This window comes from Brienomyrus brachyistius, chromosome 2, assembly GCF_023856365.1.
Source record: "Brienomyrus brachyistius isolate T26 chromosome 2, BBRACH_0.4, whole genome shotgun sequence".
Classification (NCBI taxonomy): domain Eukaryota; kingdom Metazoa; phylum Chordata; class Actinopteri; order Osteoglossiformes; family Mormyridae; genus Brienomyrus; species Brienomyrus brachyistius.
In genome coordinates, this window is record NC_064534.1 from 39,376,046 (window position 1) to 39,396,956 (window position 20,911).

At 44.2% G+C, this 20,911-nt stretch overlaps 14 non-coding genes and 3 pseudogenes across 14 annotated transcripts; all 17 read left to right on the forward strand.

The window, feature by feature from the left end:
* The first annotated feature begins 847 nt into the window (after positions 1-847).
* On the forward strand, positions 848-966 carry LOC125736574 (5S ribosomal RNA). The gene has a single exon (XR_007395851.1). It is a non-coding gene; the product is annotated as a 5S ribosomal RNA (ribosomal RNA).
* Positions 967-2,050: 1,084 nt separating this feature from the next.
* On the forward strand, positions 2,051-2,169 carry LOC125732635 (5S ribosomal RNA). The gene has a single exon (XR_007392010.1). It is a non-coding gene; the product is annotated as a 5S ribosomal RNA (ribosomal RNA).
* Positions 2,170-3,272: 1,103 nt separating this feature from the next.
* LOC125732636 (5S ribosomal RNA) lies at positions 3,273-3,391 on the forward strand. Its single transcript, XR_007392011.1, has one exon. It is a non-coding gene; the product is annotated as a 5S ribosomal RNA (ribosomal RNA).
* A 1,106-nt stretch (positions 3,392-4,497) lies between these two features.
* On the forward strand, positions 4,498-4,616 carry LOC125734839 (5S ribosomal RNA). Its single transcript, XR_007394142.1, has one exon. It is a non-coding gene; the product is annotated as a 5S ribosomal RNA (ribosomal RNA).
* A 1,079-nt stretch (positions 4,617-5,695) lies between these two features.
* LOC125733031 (5S ribosomal RNA) lies at positions 5,696-5,814 on the forward strand. Its single transcript, XR_007392389.1, has one exon. It is a non-coding gene; the product is annotated as a 5S ribosomal RNA (ribosomal RNA).
* Positions 5,815-6,889: 1,075 nt separating this feature from the next.
* LOC125735282 (5S ribosomal RNA) lies at positions 6,890-7,008 on the forward strand. Its single transcript, XR_007394579.1, has one exon. It is a non-coding gene; the product is annotated as a 5S ribosomal RNA (ribosomal RNA).
* A 1,077-nt stretch (positions 7,009-8,085) lies between these two features.
* LOC125732825 (5S ribosomal RNA) lies at positions 8,086-8,204 on the forward strand. The gene has a single exon (XR_007392191.1). It is a non-coding gene; the product is annotated as a 5S ribosomal RNA (ribosomal RNA).
* A 1,077-nt stretch (positions 8,205-9,281) lies between these two features.
* On the forward strand, positions 9,282-9,400 carry LOC125732826 (5S ribosomal RNA). The gene has a single exon (XR_007392192.1). It is a non-coding gene; the product is annotated as a 5S ribosomal RNA (ribosomal RNA).
* Positions 9,401-10,476: 1,076 nt separating this feature from the next.
* Positions 10,477-10,595, forward strand: LOC125733285 (5S ribosomal RNA). Its single transcript, XR_007392634.1, has one exon. It is a non-coding gene; the product is annotated as a 5S ribosomal RNA (ribosomal RNA).
* Positions 10,596-11,672: 1,077 nt separating this feature from the next.
* On the forward strand, positions 11,673-11,791 carry LOC125733503 (5S ribosomal RNA). Its single transcript, XR_007392847.1, has one exon. It is a non-coding gene; the product is annotated as a 5S ribosomal RNA (ribosomal RNA).
* A 1,087-nt stretch (positions 11,792-12,878) lies between these two features.
* On the forward strand, positions 12,879-12,997 carry LOC125733286 (5S ribosomal RNA). Its single transcript, XR_007392635.1, has one exon. It is a non-coding gene; the product is annotated as a 5S ribosomal RNA (ribosomal RNA).
* Positions 12,998-14,076: 1,079 nt separating this feature from the next.
* LOC125732984 (5S ribosomal RNA) lies at positions 14,077-14,195 on the forward strand. The gene has a single exon (XR_007392344.1). It is a non-coding gene; the product is annotated as a 5S ribosomal RNA (ribosomal RNA).
* A 1,075-nt stretch (positions 14,196-15,270) lies between these two features.
* On the forward strand, positions 15,271-15,389 carry LOC125731371 (5S ribosomal RNA; annotated as a pseudogene).
* Positions 15,390-16,462: 1,073 nt separating this feature from the next.
* On the forward strand, positions 16,463-16,581 carry LOC125734044 (5S ribosomal RNA). The gene has a single exon (XR_007393372.1). It is a non-coding gene; the product is annotated as a 5S ribosomal RNA (ribosomal RNA).
* A 1,072-nt stretch (positions 16,582-17,653) lies between these two features.
* LOC125731504 (5S ribosomal RNA) lies at positions 17,654-17,767 on the forward strand (annotated as a pseudogene).
* A 1,079-nt stretch (positions 17,768-18,846) lies between these two features.
* On the forward strand, positions 18,847-18,960 carry LOC125731795 (5S ribosomal RNA; annotated as a pseudogene).
* Positions 18,961-20,039: 1,079 nt separating this feature from the next.
* LOC125735511 (5S ribosomal RNA) lies at positions 20,040-20,158 on the forward strand. Its single transcript, XR_007394806.1, has one exon. It is a non-coding gene; the product is annotated as a 5S ribosomal RNA (ribosomal RNA).
* Positions 20,159-20,911: the final 753 nt, after the last annotated feature.

Here is a 20,911-nt window from a genome sequence, read left to right on the forward strand (position 1 = left end):
ACTCCCCATTCACGTTTTACAACTTATTGTTAATAATAAAGAGACAGCTTTTTACACACAGTTTTAAACAAAGTACTGATATTATTCCTCTTCAACTGACCGCTTTGTTTTCTATGCAAAAACCACTTCGCCACAGAAGACTCGATATTATTGGCATAGCAAGTTCTGCTCTTCTCCTTTCAAAACTTGCTAAAAGCTGTATTTAAAAGAACAGATTGGCCGGGGTAATTCACACCCTTCAATGCCAGCTTAATGTTTAGGTTAGTGGGAATCACAGAGGAATTAGGGATGGAAACTTCTTTGCTGGTGGTAGAAGCGGTCTGGTGAATTTTTAGAGAGAAGAGGCCGTCGATGTTTGAATGTAGAAAATTGTTCTGGCTGCAGCCTGCAGTATGGACTTGTTGGTGTGTGTAGCTCCCAGTGTTCTGACAGAGCGACGTTTTGGGGAAGCATGTGATTCAGCAGCTACCAGTGGGCTTCGTGCGGCGGAGATTTTGTGGCTGTTAGCGGAGTTGATTACAGAGGGTCGTTAAGAGAAGCCTGCATGCGGTAGGCAAATGAGTAATGTTTGCCGGCGGGGGACGTGCGGCGATTAACCTGTGAGGTAGTGAAATGGACTTAAAGAGAAGGAAGTGTGCGGATGCGGAAAGAATGGAATAATTGTGGTAGGCTGCCAGCTGAGTAGTTTGGTGAATGTTTGGTGTGGGTCCGGCGCTGCCGATTGGATGGTGGTGCTGCAGTGTGAGTCAGATAAAAAACAAAAAAAACCAGGAGTAGGATCCAATGGGACTAACTGGCATGTATAGACGCGTGTAATGCAAAAGGGCTGTTTTTGGTTGCATCTCTCGCTCACGGCCGTACCACCCTGAACACGCCCGATCTCGTCTGATCTTGGAAGCTAAGCAGGGTAGGGTCTGGTTAGTACTTGGATGGGAGACCTTCTGGGAATACCAGGTGCTGTAAGCTTTTCTCGCTTTTACTTTATACAGGGGGCGCTCCACTTCACGATTAATTGAAATCTAGCACTCCCCTTCCATTTTACTATTTTATATATATATATATATATATTTTATCTCTCTTTCATAAAGCCAGCTTTTAGAAACCGTTTTACTCTAAATACTTCCTGGTAATTCTAGGTGCTGTAAGCTGTTCGTGCCTTTATTCCACCAGGGCGCGATCTTCTCACAAACTTGAAGACTGTCACTCCCCATTCACGTTTTACAACTTATTGTTAATGATAAAGAGACAGCTTTTTACACACAGTTTTAAACAAAGTACTGATATTATTCCTCTTCAACTGACCGCTTTGTTTTCTATGCAAAAACCACTTCGCCACAGAAGACTCGATATTATTGGCATAGCAAGTTCTGCTCTTCTCCTTTCAAAACTTGCTAAAAGCTGTATTTAAAAGAACAGATTGGCCGGGGTAATTCACACCCTTCAATGCCAGCTTAATGTTTAGGTTAGTGGGAATCACAGAGGAATTAGGGATGGAAACTTCTTTGCTGGTGGTAGAAGCGGTCTGGTGAATTTTTAGAGAGAAGAGGCCGTCGATGTTTGAATGTAGAAAATTGTTCTGGCTGCAGCCTGCAGTATGGACTTGTTGGTGTGTGTAGCTCCCAGTGTTCTGACAGCGCGACGTTTTGGGGAAGCATGTGATTCAGCAGCTACCAGTGGGCTTCCTGCGGCGGAGATTTTGTGGATGTTAGCGGAGTTGATAACAGAGGGTCGTTAATAGAAGCCTGCATGCAGTAGGCAAAGGAGTAATGTTTGCCGGCGGGGGACGTGCGGCGATTAACCTGTGCGGTACTGAAAAGGAGTTAAAAAGAAGGAAGTGTGCGGATGCGGAAAGAATGGAATAATTGTGGTAGGCTGCCGGCTGAGTAGTTTGGTGAATGTTTGGTGTGGGTCCGGCGCTGCCGATTGGATGGTGGTGCTGCAGTGTGAGTCAGAAAAAAAAAAAAAAAAAACCAGGAGTATGATCCAATGGGACTAACTGGCATGTATAGACGCGTGTAATGCAAAAGGGCTGTTTTTGGTCACGTCTCTTGCTTATGGCCATACCACCCTGAACACGCCCGATCTCATCCGATCTCGGAAGCCAAGCAGGGTAGGGTCTGGTTAGTACTTGGATGGGAGACCTCCTGGGAATACCAGGTGCTGTAAGCTTTTCTCACTTTTACTTTATACAGGGGGCGCTCCACTTCACGATTAATTTAAATCTATCACTCCCCTTCCATTTTACTATTTTATATATATATATATATATATATATATATATATTTTTTTTTTTTTCTCTCATTCATAAAGGCAGCTTTTACACACCATTTTACTTTAAATACTTCCTGGTAATTCTAGGTGCTGTAAGCTGTTTGTGCCTTTATTCCACCAGGGCGCGATCTTCTCACAAACTTGAAGACTGTCACTCCCCATTCACGTTTTACAACTTATTGTTAATGATAAAGAGACAGCTTTTTACACACAGTTTTAAACAAAGTACTGATATTATTCCTCTTCAACTGACCGCTTTGTTTTCTATGCAAAAACCACTTCGCCACAGAAGACTCGATATTATTGGCATAGCAAGTTCTGCTCTTCTCCTTTCAAAACTTGCTAAAAGCTGTATTTAAAAGAACAGATTGGCCGGGGTAATTCACACCCTTCAATGCCAGCTTAATGTTTAGGTTAGTGGGAATCACAGAGGAATTAGGGATGGAAACTTCTTTGCTGGTGGTAGAAGCGGTCTGGTGAATTTTTAGAGAGAAGAGGCCGTCGATGTTTGAATGTAGAAAATTGTTCTGGCTGCAGCCTGCAGTATGGACTTGTTGGTGTGTGTAGCTCCCAGTGTTCTGACAGCGCGACGTTTTGGGGAAGCATGTGATTCAGCAGCTACCAGTGGGCTTCGTGCGGCGGAGATTTTGTGGCTGTTAGCGGAGTTGATAACAGAGGGTCGTTAATAGAAGCCTGCATGCAGTAGGCAAAGGAGTAATGTTTGCCGGCGGGGGACGTGCGGCGATTAACCTGTGCGGTACTGAAAAGGAGTTAAAAAGAAGGAAGTGTGCGGATGCGGAAATAATGGAATAATTGTGGTAGGCTGCCGGCTGAGTAGTTTGGTGAATGTTTGGTGTGGGTCCGGCGCTGCCGATTGGATGGTGGTGCTGCAGTGTGAGTCAGAAAAAAAAAAAAAAAAAACCAGGAGTATGATCCAATGGGACTAACTGGCATGTATAGACGCGTGTAATGCAAAAGGGCTGTTTTTGGTCACGTCTCTTGCTTATGGCCATACCACCCTGAACACGCCCGATCTCATCCGATCTCGGAAGCCAAGCAGGGTAGGGTCTGGTTAGTACTTGGATGGGAGACCTCCTGGGAATACCAGGTGCTGTAAGCTTTTCTCACTTTTACTTTATACAGGGGGCGCTCCACTTCACGATTAATTTAAATCTATCACTCCCCTTCCATTTTACTATTTTATATATATATATATATATATATATATATATATTTTTTTTTTTTTTTTTTCTCTCATTCATAAAGGCAGCTTTTACACACCATTTTACTTTAAATACTTCCTGGTAATTCTAGGTGCTGTAAGCTGTTTGTGCCTTTATTCCACCAGGGCGCGATCTTCTCACAAACTTGAAGACTGTCACTCCCCATTCACGTTTTACAACTTATTGTTAATGATAAAGAGACAGCTTTTTACACACAGTTTTAAACAAAGTACTGATATTATTCCTCTTCAACTGACCGCTTTGTTTTCTATGCAAAAACCACTTCGCCACAGAAGACTCGATATTATTGGCATAGCAAGTTCTGCTCTTCTCCTTTCAAAACTTGCTAAAAGCTGTATTTAAAAGAACAGATTGGCCGGGGTAATTCACACCCTTCAATGCCAGCTTAATGTTTAGGTTAGTGGGAATCACAGAGGAATTAGGGATGGAAACTTCTTTGCTGGTGGTAGAAGCGGTCTGGTGAATTTTTAGAGAGAAGAGGCCGTCGATGTTTGAATGTAGAAAATAGTTCTGGCTGCAGCCTGAAGTATGGACTTGTTGGTGTGTGTAGCTCCCAGTGTTCTGACAGTGCGACGTTTTGGGGAAGCATGTGATTCAGCAGCTACCAGTGGCCTTCGTGCGGCGGAGATTTTGTGGCTGTTAGCGGAGTTGATAACAGAGGGTCGTTAAGAGAAGCCTGCATGCAGTAGGCAAAGGAGTAATGCTTGCCGGCGGGGGACGTGCAGCGATTAACCTGTGCAGTAGTGAAAAGGAGTTAAAAAGAAGGAAGTGTGCGGATGCGGAAAGAATGGAATAATTGTGGTAGGCTGCCGGCTGAGTAGTTTGGTGAATGTTTGGTGTGGGTCCGGCGCTGCCGATTGGATGGTGGTGCTGCAGTGTGAGTCAGATAAAAAAAAAAAAAAACAGGAGTAGGATCCAATGGGACTAACTGGCATGTATAGACGTGTGTAATGCAAAAGGGCTGTTTTTGGTCGCATCTCTCGCTTATGGCCATACCACCCTGAACACGCCCGATCTGATCCGATCTCGGAAGCCAAGCAGGGTAGGGTCTGGTTAGTACTTGGATGGGAGACCTCCTGGGAATACCAGGTGCTGTAAGCTTTTCTCACTTTTACTTTATACAGGGGGCGCTCCACTTCACGATTAATTTAAATCTATCACTCCCCTTCCATTTTACTATTTTATATATATATATATATATTTCTCTCATTCATAAAGGCAGCTTTTACACACCGTTTTACTCCAAATACTTCCTGGTAATTCTAGGTGCTGTAAGCTGTTCGTGCCTTTATTCCACCAGGGCGCGATCTTCTCACAAACTTGAAGACTGTCACTCCCCATTCACGTTTTACAACTTATTGTTAATGATAAAGAGACAGCATTTTACACACAGTTTTAAAGAAAGTACTGATATTATTCCTCTTCAACTGACCGCTTTGTTTTCTATGCAAAAACCACTTCGCAACAGAAGACTCGATATTATTGGCATAGCAAGTTCTGCTCTTCACCTTTCAAAACTTGCTAAAAGCTGTATTTAAAAGAACAGATTGGCCGGGGTAATTCACACCCTTCAATGCCAGCTTAATGTTTAGGTTAGTGGGAATCACAGAGGAATTAGGGATGGAAACTTCTTTGCTGGTGGTAGAAGCGGTCTGGTGAATTTTTAGAGAGAAGAGGCCGTCGATGTTTGAATGTAGAAAATAGTTCTGGCTGCAGCCTGCAGTATGGACTTGTTGGTTTGTGTAGCTCCCAGTGTTCTGACAGCGCGACGTTTTGGGGAAGCATGTGATTCAGCAGCTACCAGTGGGCTTCGTGCGGCGGAGATTTTGTGGCTGTTAGCGGAGTTGATAACAGAGGGTCGTTAAGAGAAGCCTGCATGCAGCAGGCAAAGGAGTAATGTTTGCCGGCGGGGGACGTGCGGCGATTAACCTGTGCGGTAGTGAAAAGGAGTTAAAAAGAAGGAAGTGTGCGGATGCGGAAAGAATGGAATAATTGTGGTAGGCTGCCGGCTGAGTAGTTTGGTGAATGTTTGGTGTGGGTCCGGCGCTGCCGATTGGATGGTGGTGCTGCAGTGTGAGTCAGATAAAAAAAATAAAAAAAACAGGAGTATGATCCAATGGGACTAACTGGCATGTATAGACGCATGTAATGCAAAAGGGCTGTTTTTGGTAGCGTCTTTCGCTTATGGCCATACCACCCTGAACACGCCCGATCTCATCTGATCTCGGAAGCCAAGCAGGGTAGGGTCTGGTTAGTACTTGGATGGGAGACCTCCTGGGAATACCAGGTGCTGTAAGCTTTTCTCACTTTTACTTTATACAGGGGGCGCTCCACTTCACGATTAATTTAAATCTATCACTCCCCTTCCATTTTACTATTTTATATATATATATATTTTTCTCTCATTCATAAAGGCAGCTTTTACACACCATTTTACTTTAAATACTTCCTGGTAATTCTAGGTGCTGTAAGCTGTTCGTGCCTTTATTTCTCCAGGGCGCGATCTTCTCACAAACTTGAAGACTGTCACTCCCCATTCACGTTTTACAACTTATTGTTAATGATAAAGAGACAGCTTTTTACTCACAGTTTTAAACAAAGTACTGATATTATTCCTCTTCAACTGACCGCTTTGTTTTCTATGCAAAAACCACTTCGCCACAGAAGACTCGATATTATTGGCATAGCAAGTTCTGCTCTTCTCCTTTCAAAACTTGCTAAAAGCTGTATTTAAAAGAACAGATTGGCCGGGGTAATTCACACCCTTCAATGCCAGCTTAATGTTTAGGTTAGTGGGAATCACAGAGGAATTAGGGATGGAAACTTCTTTGCTGGTGGTAGAAGCGGTCTGGTGAATTTTTAGAGAGAAGAGGCCGTCGATGTTTGAATGTAGAAAATAGTTCTGGCTGCAGCCTGCAGTATGGACTTGTTGGTGTGTGTAGCTCCCAGTGTTCTGACAGCGCGACGTTTTGGGGAAGCATGTGATTCAGCAGCTACCAGTGGGCTTCGTGCGGCGGAGATTTTGTGGCTGTTAGCGGAGTTGATAACAGAGGGTCGTTAAGAGAAGCCTGCATGCAGTAGGCAAAGGAGTAATGTTTGCCGGCGGGGGACGTGCGGCGATTAACCTGTGCGGTAGTGAAAAGGAGTTAAAAAGAAGGAAGTGTGCGGATGCGGAAAGAATGGAATAATTGTGGTAGGCTGCCGGCTGAGTAGTTTGGTGAATGTTTGGTGTGGGTCCGGCGCTGCCGATTGGATGGTGGTGCTGCAGTGTGAGTCAGATAAAAAAAAAAAAAACCAGGAGTAGGATCCAATGGGACTAACTGGCATGTATAGACGTGTGTAATGCAAAAGGGCTGTTTTTGGTCGCATCTCTCGCTTATGGCCATACCACCCTGAACACGCCCGATCTCGTCCGATCTCGGAAGCCAAGCAGGTTAGGGTCTGGTTAGTACTTGGATGGGAGACCTCCTGGGAATACCAGGTGCTGTAAGCTTTTCTCACTTTTACTTTATACAGGGGGCGCTCCACTTCACGATTAATTTAAATCTATCACTCCCCTTCCATTTTACTATTTTATATATATATATATTTTTCTCTCATTCATAAAGGCAGCTTTTACACACCATTTTACTTTAAATACTTCCTGGTAATTCTAGGTGCTGTAAGCTGTTCGTGCCTTTATTCCACCAGGGCGCGATCTTCTCACAAACTTGAAGACTGTCACTCCCCATTCACGTTTTACAACTTATTGTTAATGATAAAGAGACAGCTTTTTACACACAGTTTTAAACAAAGTACTGATATTATTCCTCTTCAACTGACCGCTTTGTTTTCTATGCAAAAACCACTTCACCACAGAAGACTCGATATTATTGGCATAGCAAGTTCTGCTCTTCTCCTTTCAAAACTTGCTAAAAGCTGTATTTAAAAGAACAGATTGGCTGGGGTAATTCACACCCTTCAATGCCAGCTTAATGTTTAGGTTAGTGGGAATCACAGAGGAATTAGGGATGGAAACTTCTTTGCTGGTGGTAGAAGCGGTCTGGTGAATTTTTAGAGAGAAGAGGCCGTCGATGTTTGAATGTAGAAAATAGTTCTGGCTGCAGCCTGCAGTATGGACTTGTTGGTGTGTGTAGCTCCCAGTGTTCTGACAGCGCGACGTTTTGGGGAAGCATGTGATTCAGCAGCTACCAGTGGGCTTCGTGCGGCAGAGATTTTGTGGCTGTTAGCGGAGTTGATAACAGAGGGTCGTTAAGAGAAGCCTGCATGCAGTAGGCAAAGGAGTAATGTTTGCCGGCGGGGGACGTGCGGCGATTATCCTGTGCGGTAGTGAAAAGGAGTTAAAAAGAAGGAAGTGTGCGGATGCGGAAAGAATGGAATAATTGTGGTAGGCTGCCGGCTGAGTAGTTTGGTGAATGTTTGGTGTGGGTCCGGCGCTGCCGATTGGATGGTGGTGCTGCAGTGTGAGTCAGATAAAAAAAAAAAAAAAACCAGGAGTATGATCCAATGGGACTAACTGGCATGTATAGACGCGTGTAATGCAAAAGGGCTGTTTTTGGTCACGTCTCTCGCTTATGGCCATACCACCCTGAACACGCCCGATCTCATCCGATCTCGGAAGCCAAGCAGGGTAGGGTCTGGTTAGTACTTGGATGGGAGACCTCCTGGGAATTCCAGGTGCTGTAAGCTTTTCTCACTTTTACTTTATACAGGGGGCGCTCCACTTCACAATTAATTTAAATCTATCACTCCCCTTCCATTTGACTATTTTATATATATATATATTTTTCTCTCATTCATAAAGGCAGCTTTTACACACCATTTTACTTTAAATACTTCCTGGTAATTCTAGGTGCTGTAAGCTGTTCGTGCCTTTATTCCACCAGGGCGCGATCTTCTCACAAACTTTAAGACTGTCACTCCCCATTCACGTTTTACAACTTATTGTTAATGATAAAGAGACAGCTTTTTACACACAGTTTTAAACAAAGTACTGATATTATTCCTCTTCAACTGACCGCTTTGTTTTCTATGCAAAAACCACTTCACCACAGAAGACTCGATATTATTGGCATAGCAAGTTCTGCTCTTCTCCTTTCAAAACTTGCTAAAAGCTGTATTTAAAAGAACAGATTGGCTGGGGTAATTCACACCCTTCAATGCCAGCTTAATGTTTAGGTTAGTGGGAATCACAGAGGAATTAGGGATGGAAACTTCTTTGCTGGTGGTAGAAGCGGTCTGGTGAATTTTTAGAGAGAAGAGGCCGTCGATGTTTGAATGTAGAAAATAGTTCTGGCTGCAGCCTGCAGTATGGACTTGTTGGTGTGTGTAGCTCCCAGTGTTCTGACAGCGCGACGTTTTGGGGAAGCATGTGATTCAGCAGCTACCAGTGGGCTTCGTGCGGCAGAGATTTTGTGGCTGTTAGCGGAGTTGATAACAGAGGGTCGTTAAGAGAAGCCTGCATGCAGTAGGCAAAGGAGTAATGTTTGCCGGCGGGGGACGTGCGGCGATTATCCTGTGCGGTAGTGAAAAGGAGTTAAAAAGAAGGAAGTGTGCGGATGCGGAAAGAATGGAATAATTGTGGTAGGCTGCCGGCTGAGTAGTTTGGTGAATGTTTGGTGTGGGTCCGGCGCTGCCGATTGGATGGTGGTGCTGCAGTGTGAGTCAGATAAAAAAAAAAAAAAAACCAGGAGTATGATCCAATGGGACTAACTGGCATGTATAGACGCGTGTAATGCAAAAGGGCTGTTTTTGGTCACGTCTCTCGCTTATGGCCATACCACCCTGAACACGCCCGATCTCATCCGATCTCGGAAGCCAAGCAGGGTAGGGTCTGGTTAGTACTTGGATGGGAGACCTCCTGGGAATTCCAGGTGCTGTAAGCTTTTCTCACTTTTACTTTATACAGGGGGCGCTCCACTTCACAATTAATTTAAATCTATCACTCCCCTTCCATTTGACTATTTTATATATATATATATTTTTCTCTCATTCATAAAGGCAGCTTTTACACACCATTTTACTTTAAATACTTCCTGGTAATTCTAGGTGCTGTAAGCTGTTCGTGCCTTTATTCCACCAGGGCGCGATCTTCTCACAAACTTGAAGACTGTCACTCCCCATTCACGTTTTACAACTTATTGTTAATGATAAAGAGACAGCTTTTTACACACAGTTTTAAAGAAAGTACTGATATTATTCCTCTTCAACTGACCGCTTTGTTTTCTATGCAAAAACCACTTCGCCACAGAAGACTCGATATTATTAGCATAGCAAGTTCTGCTCTTCTCCTTTCAAAACTTGCTAAAAGCTGTATTTAAAAGAACAGATTGGCCGGGGTAATTCACACCCTTCAATGCCAGCTTAATATTTAGGTTAGTGGGAATCACAGAGGAATTAGGGATGGAAACTTCTTTGCTGGTGGTAGAAGCGGTCTGGTGAATTTTTAGAGAGAAGAGGCCGTCGATGTTTGAATGTAGAAAATAGTTCTGGCTGCAGCCTGCAGTATGGACTTGTTGGTGTGTGTAGCTCCCAGTGTTCTGACAGCGCGACGTTTTGGGGAAGCATGTGATTCAGCAGCTACCAGTGGGCTTCGTGCGGCGGAGATTTTGTGGCTGTTAGCGGAGTTGATAACAGAGGGTCGTTAAGAGAAGCCTACATGCAGTAGGCAAAGGAGTAATGTTTGCCGGCGGGGGACGTGCGGCGATTAACCTGTGCGGTAGTGAAAAGGAGTTAACAAGAAGGAAGTGTGCGGATGCGGAAAGAATGGAATAATTGTGGTAGGCTGCCGGCTGAGTAGTTTGGTGAATGTTTGGTGTGGGTCCGGCGCTGCCGATTGGATGGTGGGGCTGCAGTGTGAGTCAGATAAAAAAAAAAAAAAACCAGGAGTAGGATCCAATGGGACTAACTGGCATGTATAGACGCGTGTAATGCAAAAGGGCTGTTTTTGGTCGCGTCTCTCGCTTATGGCCATACCACCCTGAACACACCTGATCTCATCCGATCTCGGAAGCCAAGCAGGGTAGGGTCTGGTTAGTACTTGGATGGGAGACCACCTGGGAATACCAGGTGCTGTAAGCTTTTCTCACTTTTACTTTATACAGGGGGCGCTCCACTTCACGATTAATTTAAATCTATCACTCCCCTTCCATTTTACTATTTTATATATATATATATTTTTTTCTCTCATTCATAAAGGCAGCTTTTAGAAACCGTTTTACTCTAAATACTTCCTGGTAATTCTAGGTGCTGTAAGCTGTTCGTGCCTTTATTCCACCAGGACGCGATCTTCTCACCAACTTGAAGACTGTCACTCCCCATTCACGTTTTACAACTTATTGTTAATGATAAAGAGACAGCTTTTTACACACAGTTTTAAACAAAGTACTGATATTATTCCTCTTCAACTGACCGCTTTGTTTTCTATGCAAAAACCACTTCGCCACAGAAGACTCGATATTATTGGCATAGCAAGTTCTGCTCTTCTCCTTTCAAAACTTGCTAAAAGCTGTATTTAAAAGAACAGATTGGCCGGGGTAATTCACACCCTTCAATGCCAGCTTAATATTTAGGTTAGTGGGAATCACAGAGGAATTAGGGATGGAAACTTCTTTGCTGGTGGTAGAAGCGGTCTGGTGAATTTTTAGAGAGAAGAGGCCGTCGATGTTTGAATGTAGAAAATTGTTCTGGCTGCAGCCTGCAGTATGGACTTGTTGGTGTGTGTAGCTCCCAGTGTTCTGACAGTGTGACGTTTTGGGGAAGCATGTGATTCAGCAGCTACCAGTGGGCTTCGTGCGGCGGAGATTTTGTGGCTGTTAGCGGAGTTGATAACAGAGGGTCGTTAAGAGAAGCCTACATGCAGTAGGCAAAGGAGTAATGTTTGCCGGCGGGGGACGTGCGGCGATTAACCTGTGCGGTAGTGAAAAGGAGTTAAAAAGAAGGAAGTGTGCGGATGCGGAAAGAATGGAATAATTGTGGTAGGCTGCCGGCTGAGTAGTTTGGTGAATGTTTGGTGTGGGTCCGGCGCTGCCGATTGGATGGTGGGGCTGCAGTGTGAGTCAGATAAAAAAAAAAAAAACCAGGAGTAGGATCCAATGGGACTAACTGGCATGTATAGACGCGTGTAATGCAAAAGGGCTGTTTTTGGTAGCATCTCTCGCTTATGGCCATACCACCCTGAACACGCCCGATCTCATCTGATCTTGGAAGTTAAGCAGGGTAGGGTCTGGTTAGTACTTCGATGGGAGACCACCTGGGAATACCAGGTGCTGTAAGCTATTCTCACTTTTACTTCATACAGGGGGTGCTCCACTTCACGATTAATTTAAATCTATCACTCCCCTTCCATTTTACTATTTTATATATATATATATATTTTTTTTTTTTTCTCTCATTCATAAAGGCAGCTTCTAGAAACCGTTTTACTCTAAATACTTCCTGGTAATTCTAGGTGCTGTAAGCTGTTCGTGCCTTTATTCCACCAGGGCGCGATCTTCTCACAAACTTGAAGACTGTCACTCCCCATTCACGTTTTACAACTTATTGTTAATGATAAAGAGACAGCTTTTTACACACAGTTTTAAACAAAGTACTGATATTATTCCTCTTCAACTGACCGCTTTGTTTTCTATGCAAAAACCACTTCGCCACAGAAGACTCGATATTATTGGCATAGCAAGTTCTGCTCTTCTCCTTTCAAAACTTGCTAAAAGCTGTATTTAAAAGAACAGATTGGCCGGGGTAATTCACACCCTTCAATGCCAGCTTAATGTTTAGGTTAGTGGGAATCACAGAGGAATTAGGGATGGAAACTTCTTTGCTGGTGGTAGAAGCGGTCTGGTGAATTTTTAGAGAGAAGAGGCCGTCGATGTTTGAATGTAGAAAATAGTTCTGGCTGCAGCCTGCAGTATGGACTTGTTGGTGTGTGTAGCTCCCAGTGTTCTGACAGCGCGACGTTTTGGGGAAGCATGTGATTCAGCAGCTACCAGTGGGCTTCGTGCGGCGGAGATTTTGTGGCTGTTAGCGGAGTTGATAACAGAGGGTCGTTAAGAGAAGCCTACATGCAGTAGGCAAAGGAGTAATGTTTGCCGGCGGGGGACGTGCGGCGATTAACCTGTGCGGTAGTGAAAAGGAGTTAACAAGAAGGAAGTGTGCGGATGCGGAAAGAATGGAATAATTGTGGTAGGCTGCCGGCTGAGTAGTTTGGTGAATGTTTGGTGTGGGTCCGGCGCTGCCGATTGGATGGTGGGGCTGCAGTGTGAGTCAGATAAAAAAAAAAAAAAAACCAGGAGTAGGATCCAATGGGACTAACTGGCATGTATAGACGCGTGTAATGCAAAAGGGCTGTTTTTGGTCGCGTCTCTCGCTTATGGCCATACCACCCTGAACACACCTGATCTCATCCGATCTCGGAAGCCAAGCAGGGTAGGGTCTGGTTAGTACTTGGATGGGAGACCACCTGGGAATACCAGGTGCTGTAAGCTTTTCTCACTTTTACTTTATACAGGGGGCGCTCCACTTCACGATTAATTTAAATCTATCACTCCCCTTCCATTTTACTATTTTATATATATATATATTTTTTTCTCTCATTCATAAAGGCAGCTTTTAGAAACCGTTTTACTCTAAATACTTCCTGGTAATTCTAGGTGCTGTAAGCTGTTCGTGCCTTTATTCCACCAGGGCGCGATCTTCTCACAAACTTGAAGACTGTCACTCCCCATTCACGTTTTACAACTTATTGTTAATGATAAAGAGACAGCTTTTTACACACAGTTTTAAACAAAGTACTGATATTATTCCTCTTCAACTGACCGCTTTGTTTTCTATGCAAAAACCACTTCGCCACAGAAGACTCGATATTATTGGCATAGCAAGTTCTGCTCTTCTCCTTTCAAAACTTGCTAAAAGCTGTATTTAAAAGAACAGATTGGCCGGGGTAATTCACACCCTTCAATGCCAGCTTAATGTTTAGGTTAGTGGGAATCACAGAGGAATTAGGGATGGAAACTTCTTTGCTGGTGGTAGAAGCGGGCTGGTGAATTTTTAGAGAGAAGAGGCCGTCGATGTTTGAATGTAGAAAATTGTTCTGGCTGCAGCCTGCAGTATGGACTTGTTGGTCTGTGTAGCTCCCAGTGTTCTGACAGCGCGACGTTTTGGGGAAGCATGTGATTCAGCAGCTACCAGTGGGCTTCGTGCGGCGGAGATTTTGTGGCTGTTAGCGGAGTTGATAACAGAGGGTCGTTAAAAGAAGCCTACATGCAGTAGGCAAAGGAGTAATGTTTGCCGGCGGGGGACGTGCGGCGATTAACCTGTGCGGTAGTGAAAAGGAGTTAACAAGAAGGAAGTGTGCGGATGCGGAAAGAATGGAATAATTGTGGTAGGCTGCCGGCTGAGTAGTTTGGTGAATGTTTGGTGTGGGTCCGGCGCTGCCGATTGGATGGTGGGGCTGCAGTGTGAGTCAGATAAAAAAAAAAAAAAAACCAGGAGTAGGATCCAATGGGACTAACTGGCATGTACAGACGCGTGTAATGCAAAAGGGCTGTTTTTGGTACCATCTCTCGCTTACGGCCATACCACCCTGAACACGCCCGATCTCGTCTGATCTCGGAAGCCAAGCAGGGTAGGGTCTGGTTAGTACTTGGATGGGAGACCACCTGGGAATACCAGGTGCTGTAAGCTTTTCTCACTTTTACTTTATACAGGGGGCGCTCCACTTCACGATTAATTTAAATCTATCACTCCCCTTCCATTTTACTATTTTATATATATATTTTTTTTTTTCTCTCATTCATAAAGGCAGCTTTTAGAAGCCGTTTTACTCTAAATACTTCCTGGTAATTCTAGGTGCTGTAAGCTGTTCGTGCCTTTATTCCACCAGGGCGCGATCTTCTCACCAACTTGAAGACTGTCACTCCCCATTCACGTTTTACAACTTATTGTTAATGATAAAGAGACAGCTTTTTACACACAGTTTTAAACAAAGTACTGATATTATTCCTCTTCAACTGACCGCTTTGTTTTCTATGCAAAAACCACTTCGCCACAGAAGACTCGATATTATTGGCATAGCAAGTTCTGCTCTTCTCCTTTCAAAACTTGCTAAAAGCTGTATTTAAAAGAACAGATTGGCCGGGGTAATTCACACCCTTCAATGCCAGCTTAATATTTAGGTTAGTGGGAATCACAGAGGAATTAGGGATGGAAACTTCTTTGCTGGTGGTAGAAGCGGTCTGGTGAATTTTTAGAGAGAAGAGGCCGTCGATGTTTGAATGTAGAAAATTGTTCTGGCTGCAGCCTGCAGTATGGACTTGTTGGTGTGTGTAGCTCCCAGTGTTCTGACAGCGCGACGTTTTGGGGAAGCATGTGATTCAGCAGCTACCAGTGGGCTTCGTGCGGCGGAGATTTTGTGGCTGTTAGCGGAGTTGATAACAGAGGGTCGTTAAGAGAAGCCTACATGCAGTAGGCAAAGGAGTAATGTTTGCCGGCGGGGGACGTGCGGCGATTAACCTGTGCGGTAGTGAAAAGGACTTAAAGAGAAGGAAGTGTGCGGATGCGGAAAGAATGGAATAATTGTGGTAGGCTGCCGGCTGAGTAGTTTGGTGAATGTTTGGTGTGGGTCCGGCGCTGCCGATTGGATGGTGGGGCTGCAGTGTGAGTCAGATAAAAAAAAAAAACCAGGAGTAGGATCCAATGGGACTAACTGGCATGTATAGACGCGTGTAATGCAAAAGGGCTGTTTTTGGCAGCAGCTCTTGCTTACGGCCATACCACCCTGAACACGCCTGATCTCGTCTGATCTCGGAAGCTAAGTGGGGTAGGGTCTGGTTAGTACTTGGATGGGAGACTGCCTGTGAATACCACGTGCTGTAAGCTTTTCTCACTTTTACTTTATACAGGGGGCGCTCCACTTCACGATTAATTTAAATCTATCACTCCCCTTCCATTTTACTATTTTATATATATATATTTTTTCTCTCATTCATAAAGGCAGCCTTTACACACCGTTTTACTCTAAATACTGCCTGGTAATTCTAGGTGCTGTAAGCTGTTCGTGCCTTTATTCCACCAGGGCGCGATCTTCTGACAAACTTGAAGACTGTCACTCCACATTCACGTTTTACAACTTATTGTTAATGATAAAGAGACAGCTTTTTACACACAGTTTTAAACAAAGTACTGATATTATTCCTCTTCAACTGACCGCTTTGTTTTCTATGCAAAAACCACTTCGCCACAGAAGACTCGATATTATTGGCATAGCAAGTTCTGCTCTTCTCCTTTCAAAACTTGCTAAAAGCTGTATTTAAAAGAACAGATTGGCCGGGGTAATTCACACCCTTCAATGCCAGCTTAATGTTTAGGTTAGTGGGAATCACAGAGGAATTAGGGATGGAAACTTCTTTGCTGGTGGTAGAAGCGGTCTGGTGAATTTTTAGAGAGAAGAGGCCGTCGATGTTTGAATGTAGAAAATAGTTCTGGCTGCAGCCTGCAGTATGGACTTGTTGGTGTGTGTAGCTCCCAGTGTTCTGACAGCGCGACATTTTGGGTAAGCATGTGATTCAACAGCTACCAGTGGGCTTCGTGCGGCAGAGATTTTGTGGCTGTTAGCGGAGTTGATAACAGAGGGTTGTTAAGAGAAGCCTGCAAGAGGTAGGCAAAGGAGTAATGTTTGCCGGCGGGGGACGTGCAGCGATTAACCTGTGCGGTAGTGAAAAGGAGTTAAAGAGAAGGAAGTGTGCGGATGCGGAAAGAATGGAATAATTGTGGTAGGCTGCCGGATGAGTAGTTTGGTGAATGTTTGGTGTGGGTCCGGCACTGCCGATTGGATGGTGGTGCTGCAGTGTGAGTCAGATAAAAAAAAAAAAAACAGGAGTAGGATCCAATGGGACTAACTGGTATGTATAGACGCGTGTAATGCAAAAGGGCTATTTTTGGTAGCGTCTCTCGCTTACGGCCATACCACCCTGAACGCACCCGATCTCGTCTGATCTCGGAAGCTAAGCAGGGTAGGGTCTGGTTAGTACTTGAATGGGAGACCACCTGGGAATACCAGGTGCTGTAAGCTTTTCTCACTTTTACTTTATACAGGGGGCGCTCCACTTCACGATTAATTTAAATCTATCACTCCCCTTCCATTTTACTATATTATATATTTCTTTTTTCTCTCATTCATAAAGGCAGCTTTTAGAAACCGTTTTACTCTAAATACTGCCTGGTAATTCTAGGTGCTGTAAGCTGTTCGTGCCTTTATTCCACCAGGGCGCAATCTTCTCACAAACTTGAAGACTGTCACTCCCCATTCACGTTTTACAACTTATTGTTAATGATAAAGAGACAGCTTTTTACACACAGTTTTAAACAAAGTACTGATATTATTCCTCTTCAACTGACCGCTTTGTTTTCTATGCAAAAACCACTTCGCCACAGAAGACTCGATATTATTGGCATAGCAAGTTCTGCTCTTCTCCTTTCAAAACTTGCTAAAAGCTGTATTTAAAAGAACAGATTGGCCGGGGTAATTCACACCCTTCAATGCCAGCTTAATGTTTAGGTTAGTGGGAATCACAGAGGAATTAGGGATGGAAACTTCTTTGCTGGTGGTAGAAGCGGTCTGGTGAATTTTTAGAGAGAAGAGGCCGTCGATGTTTGAATGTAGAAAATTGTTCTGGCTGCAGCCTGCAGTATGGACTTGTTGGTGTGTGTAGCTCCCAGTGTTCTGACAGCGCGACGTTTTGGGGAAGCATGTGATTCAGCAGCTACCAGTGGGCTTCGTGCGGCGGAGATTTTGTGGCTGTTAGCGGAGTTGATAACAGAGGGTCGTTAAGAGAAGCCTGCATGCTGTAGGCAAAGGAGTAATGTTTGCCGGCGGGGGACGTGCGGCGATTAACCTGTGCGGTAGTGAAAAGGAGTTAAAAAGAAGGAAGTGTGCGGATGCGGAATGAATGGAATAATTGTGGTAGGCTGCCGGCTGAGTAGTTTGGTGAATGTTTGGTGTGGGTCCGGCGCTGCCGATTGGATGGTGGGGCTGCAGTGTGAGTCAGATAAAAAAAAAAAAAACCAGGAGTAGGATCCAATGGGACTAACTGGCATGTATAGACGCGTGTAATGCAAAAGGGCTGTTTTTGGTAGCAACTCTCGCTTACGGCCATACCACCCTGAACACGCCCGATCTCATCTGATCTCGGAAGCTGGGTAGGGTCTGGTTAGTACTTGGATGGGAGACCACCTGGGAATACCAGGTGCTGTAAGCTTTTCTCACTTTTACTTTGTACAGGGGGCGCTCCACTTCACGATTAATTTAAATCTATCACTCCCCTTCCATTTTACTATTTTATATATATATATTTTTTTTTTTCTCTCATTCCTAAAGGCAGCTTTTAGAAACCGTTTTACTCTAAATACTTCCTGGTAATTCTAGGTGCTTTAAGCTATTCGTGCCTTTATTCCACCAGTGCGCGATCTTCTCACAAACTTGAAGACTGTCACTCCCCATTCACGTTTTACAACTTATTGTTAATGATAAAGAGACAGCTTTTTACACACAGTTTTAAACAAAGTACTGATATTATTCCTCTTCAACTGACCGCTTTGTTTTCTATGCAAAAACCACTTCGCCACAGAAGACTCGATATTATTGGCATAGCAAGTTCTGCTCTTCTCCTTTCAAAACTTGCTAAAAGCTGTATTTAAAAGAACAGATTGGCCGGGGTAATTCACACCCTTCAATGCCAGCTTAATGTTTAGGTTAGTGGGAATCACAGAGGAATTAGGGATGGAAACTTCTTTGCTGGTGGTAGAAGCGGTCTGGTGAATTTTTAGAGAGAAGAGGCCGTCGATGTTTGAATGTAGAAAATTGTTCTGGCTGCAGCCTGCAGTATGGACTTGTTGGTGTGTGTAGCTCCCAGTGTTCTGACAGCGCGACGTTTTGGGGAAGCATGTGATTCAGCAGCTACCAGTGGGCTTCGTGCGGCGGAGATTTTGTGGCTGTTAGCGGAGTTGATAACAGAGGGTCGTTAAGAGAAGCCTGCATGCTGTAGGCAAAGGAGTAATGTTTGCCGGCGGGGGACGTGCGGCGATTAACCTGTGCGGTAGTGAAAAGGAGTTAAAAAGAAGGAAGTGTGCGGATGCGGAATGAATGGAATAATTGTGGTAGGCTGCCGGCTGAGTAGTTTGGTGAATGTTTGGTGTGGGTCCGGCGCTGCCGATTGGATGGTGGGGCTGCAGTGTGAGTCAGATAAAAAAAAAAAAAACCAGGAGTAGGATCCAATGGGACTAACTGGCATGTATAGACGCGTGTAATGCAAAAGGGCTGTTTTTGGTAGCAACTCTCGCTTACGGCCATACCACCCTGAACACGCCCGATTTCATCTGATCTCGGAAGCTGGGTAGGGTCTGGTTAGTACTTGGATGGGAGACCACCTGGGAATACCAGGTGCTGTAAGCTTTTCTCACTTTTACTTTGTACAGGGGGCGCTCCACTTCACGATTAATTTAAATCTATCACTCCCCTTCCATTTTACTATTTTATATATATATATATTTTTTTTTCTCTCATTCCTAAAGGCAGCTTTTAGAAACCGTTTTACTCTAAATACTTCCTGGTAATTCTAGGTGCTTTAAGCTATTCGTGCCTTTATTCCACCAGTGCGCGATCTTCTCACAAACTTGAAGACTGTCACTCCCCATTCACGTTTTACAACTTATTGTTAATGATAAAGAGACAGCTTTTTACACACAGTTTTAAACAAAGTACTGATATTATTCCTCTTCAACTGACCGCTTTGTTTTCTATGCAAAAACCACTTCGCCACAGAAGACTCGATATTATTAGCATAGCAAGTTCTGCTCTTCTCCTTTCAAAACTTGCTAAAAGCTGTATTTAAAAGAACAGATTGGCCGGGGTAATTCACACCCTTCAATGCCAGCTTAATATTTAGGTTAGTGGGAATCACAGAGGAATTAGGGATGGAAACTTCTTTGCTGGTGGTATAAGCGGTCTGGTGAATTTTTAGAGAGAAGAGGCCGTCGATGTTTGAATGTAGAAAATTGTTCTGGCTGCAGCCTGCAGTATGGACTTGTTGGTGTGTGTAGCTACCAGTGTTCTGACAGCGCGACGTTTTGGGGAAGCATGTGATTCAGCAGCTACCAGTGGGCTTCGTGCGGCGGAGATTTTGTGGCTGTTAGCGGAGTTGATAACAGAGGGTCGTTAAGAGAAGCCTACATGCAGTAGACAAAGGAGTAATGTTTGCCGGCGGGGGACGTGCGGCGATTAACCTGTGCGGTAGTGAAAAGGAGTTAAAAAGAAGGAAGTGTGCGGATGCGGAAAGAATGGAATAATTGTGGTAGGCTGCCGGCTGAGTAGTTTGGTGAATGTTTGGTGTGGGTCCGGCGCTGCCGATTGGATGGTGGGGCTGCAGTGTGAGTCAGATAAAAAAAAAAAAAACCAGGAGTAGGATCCAATGGGACTAACTGGCATGTATAGACGCGTGTAATGCAAAAGGGCTGTTTTTGGTAGCATCTCTCGCTTACGGCCATACCACCCTGAACACGCCCGATCTCATCTGATCTTGGAAGCTAAACAGGTTAGGGTCTGGTTAGTACTTGGATGGGAGACCTCCTGGGAATACCAGGTGCTGTAAGCTTTTCTCACTTTTACTTTATACAGGGGGCGCTCCACTTCACGATTAATTTAAATCTATCACTCCCCTTCCATTTTACTATTTTATATATATATATTTTTTTTTTTCTCTCATTCATAAAGGCAGCTTTTAGAAACCGTTTTACTCTAAATACTTCCTGGTAATTCTAGGTGCTGTAAGCTGTTCGTGCCTTTATTCCACCAGGGCGCGATCTTCTCACAAACTTGAAGACTGTCACTCCCCATTCACGTTTTACAACTTATTGTTAATGATAAAGAGACAGCTTTTTACACACAGTTTTAAACAAAGTACTGATATTATTCCTCTTCAACTGACCGCTTTGTTTTCTATGCAAAAACCACTTCGCCACAGAAGACTCGATATTATTGGCATAGCAAGTTCTGCTCTTCTCCTTTCAAAACTTGCTAAAAGCTGTATTTAAAAGAACAGATTGGCCGGGGTAATTCACACCCTTCAATGCCAGCTTAATGTTTAGGTTAGTGGGAATCACAGAGGAATTAGGGATGGAAACTTCTTTGCTGGTGGTAGAAGCGGTCTGGTGAATTTTTAGAGAGAAGAGGCCGTCGATGTTTGAATGTAGAAAATTGTTCTGGCTGCAGCCTGCAGTATGGACTTGTTGGTGTGTGTAGCTCCCAGTGTTCTGACAGCGCGACGTTTTGGGGAAGCATGTGATTCAGCAGCTACCAGTGGGCTTCGTGCGGCGGAGATTTTGTGGCTGTTAGCGGAGTTGATAAC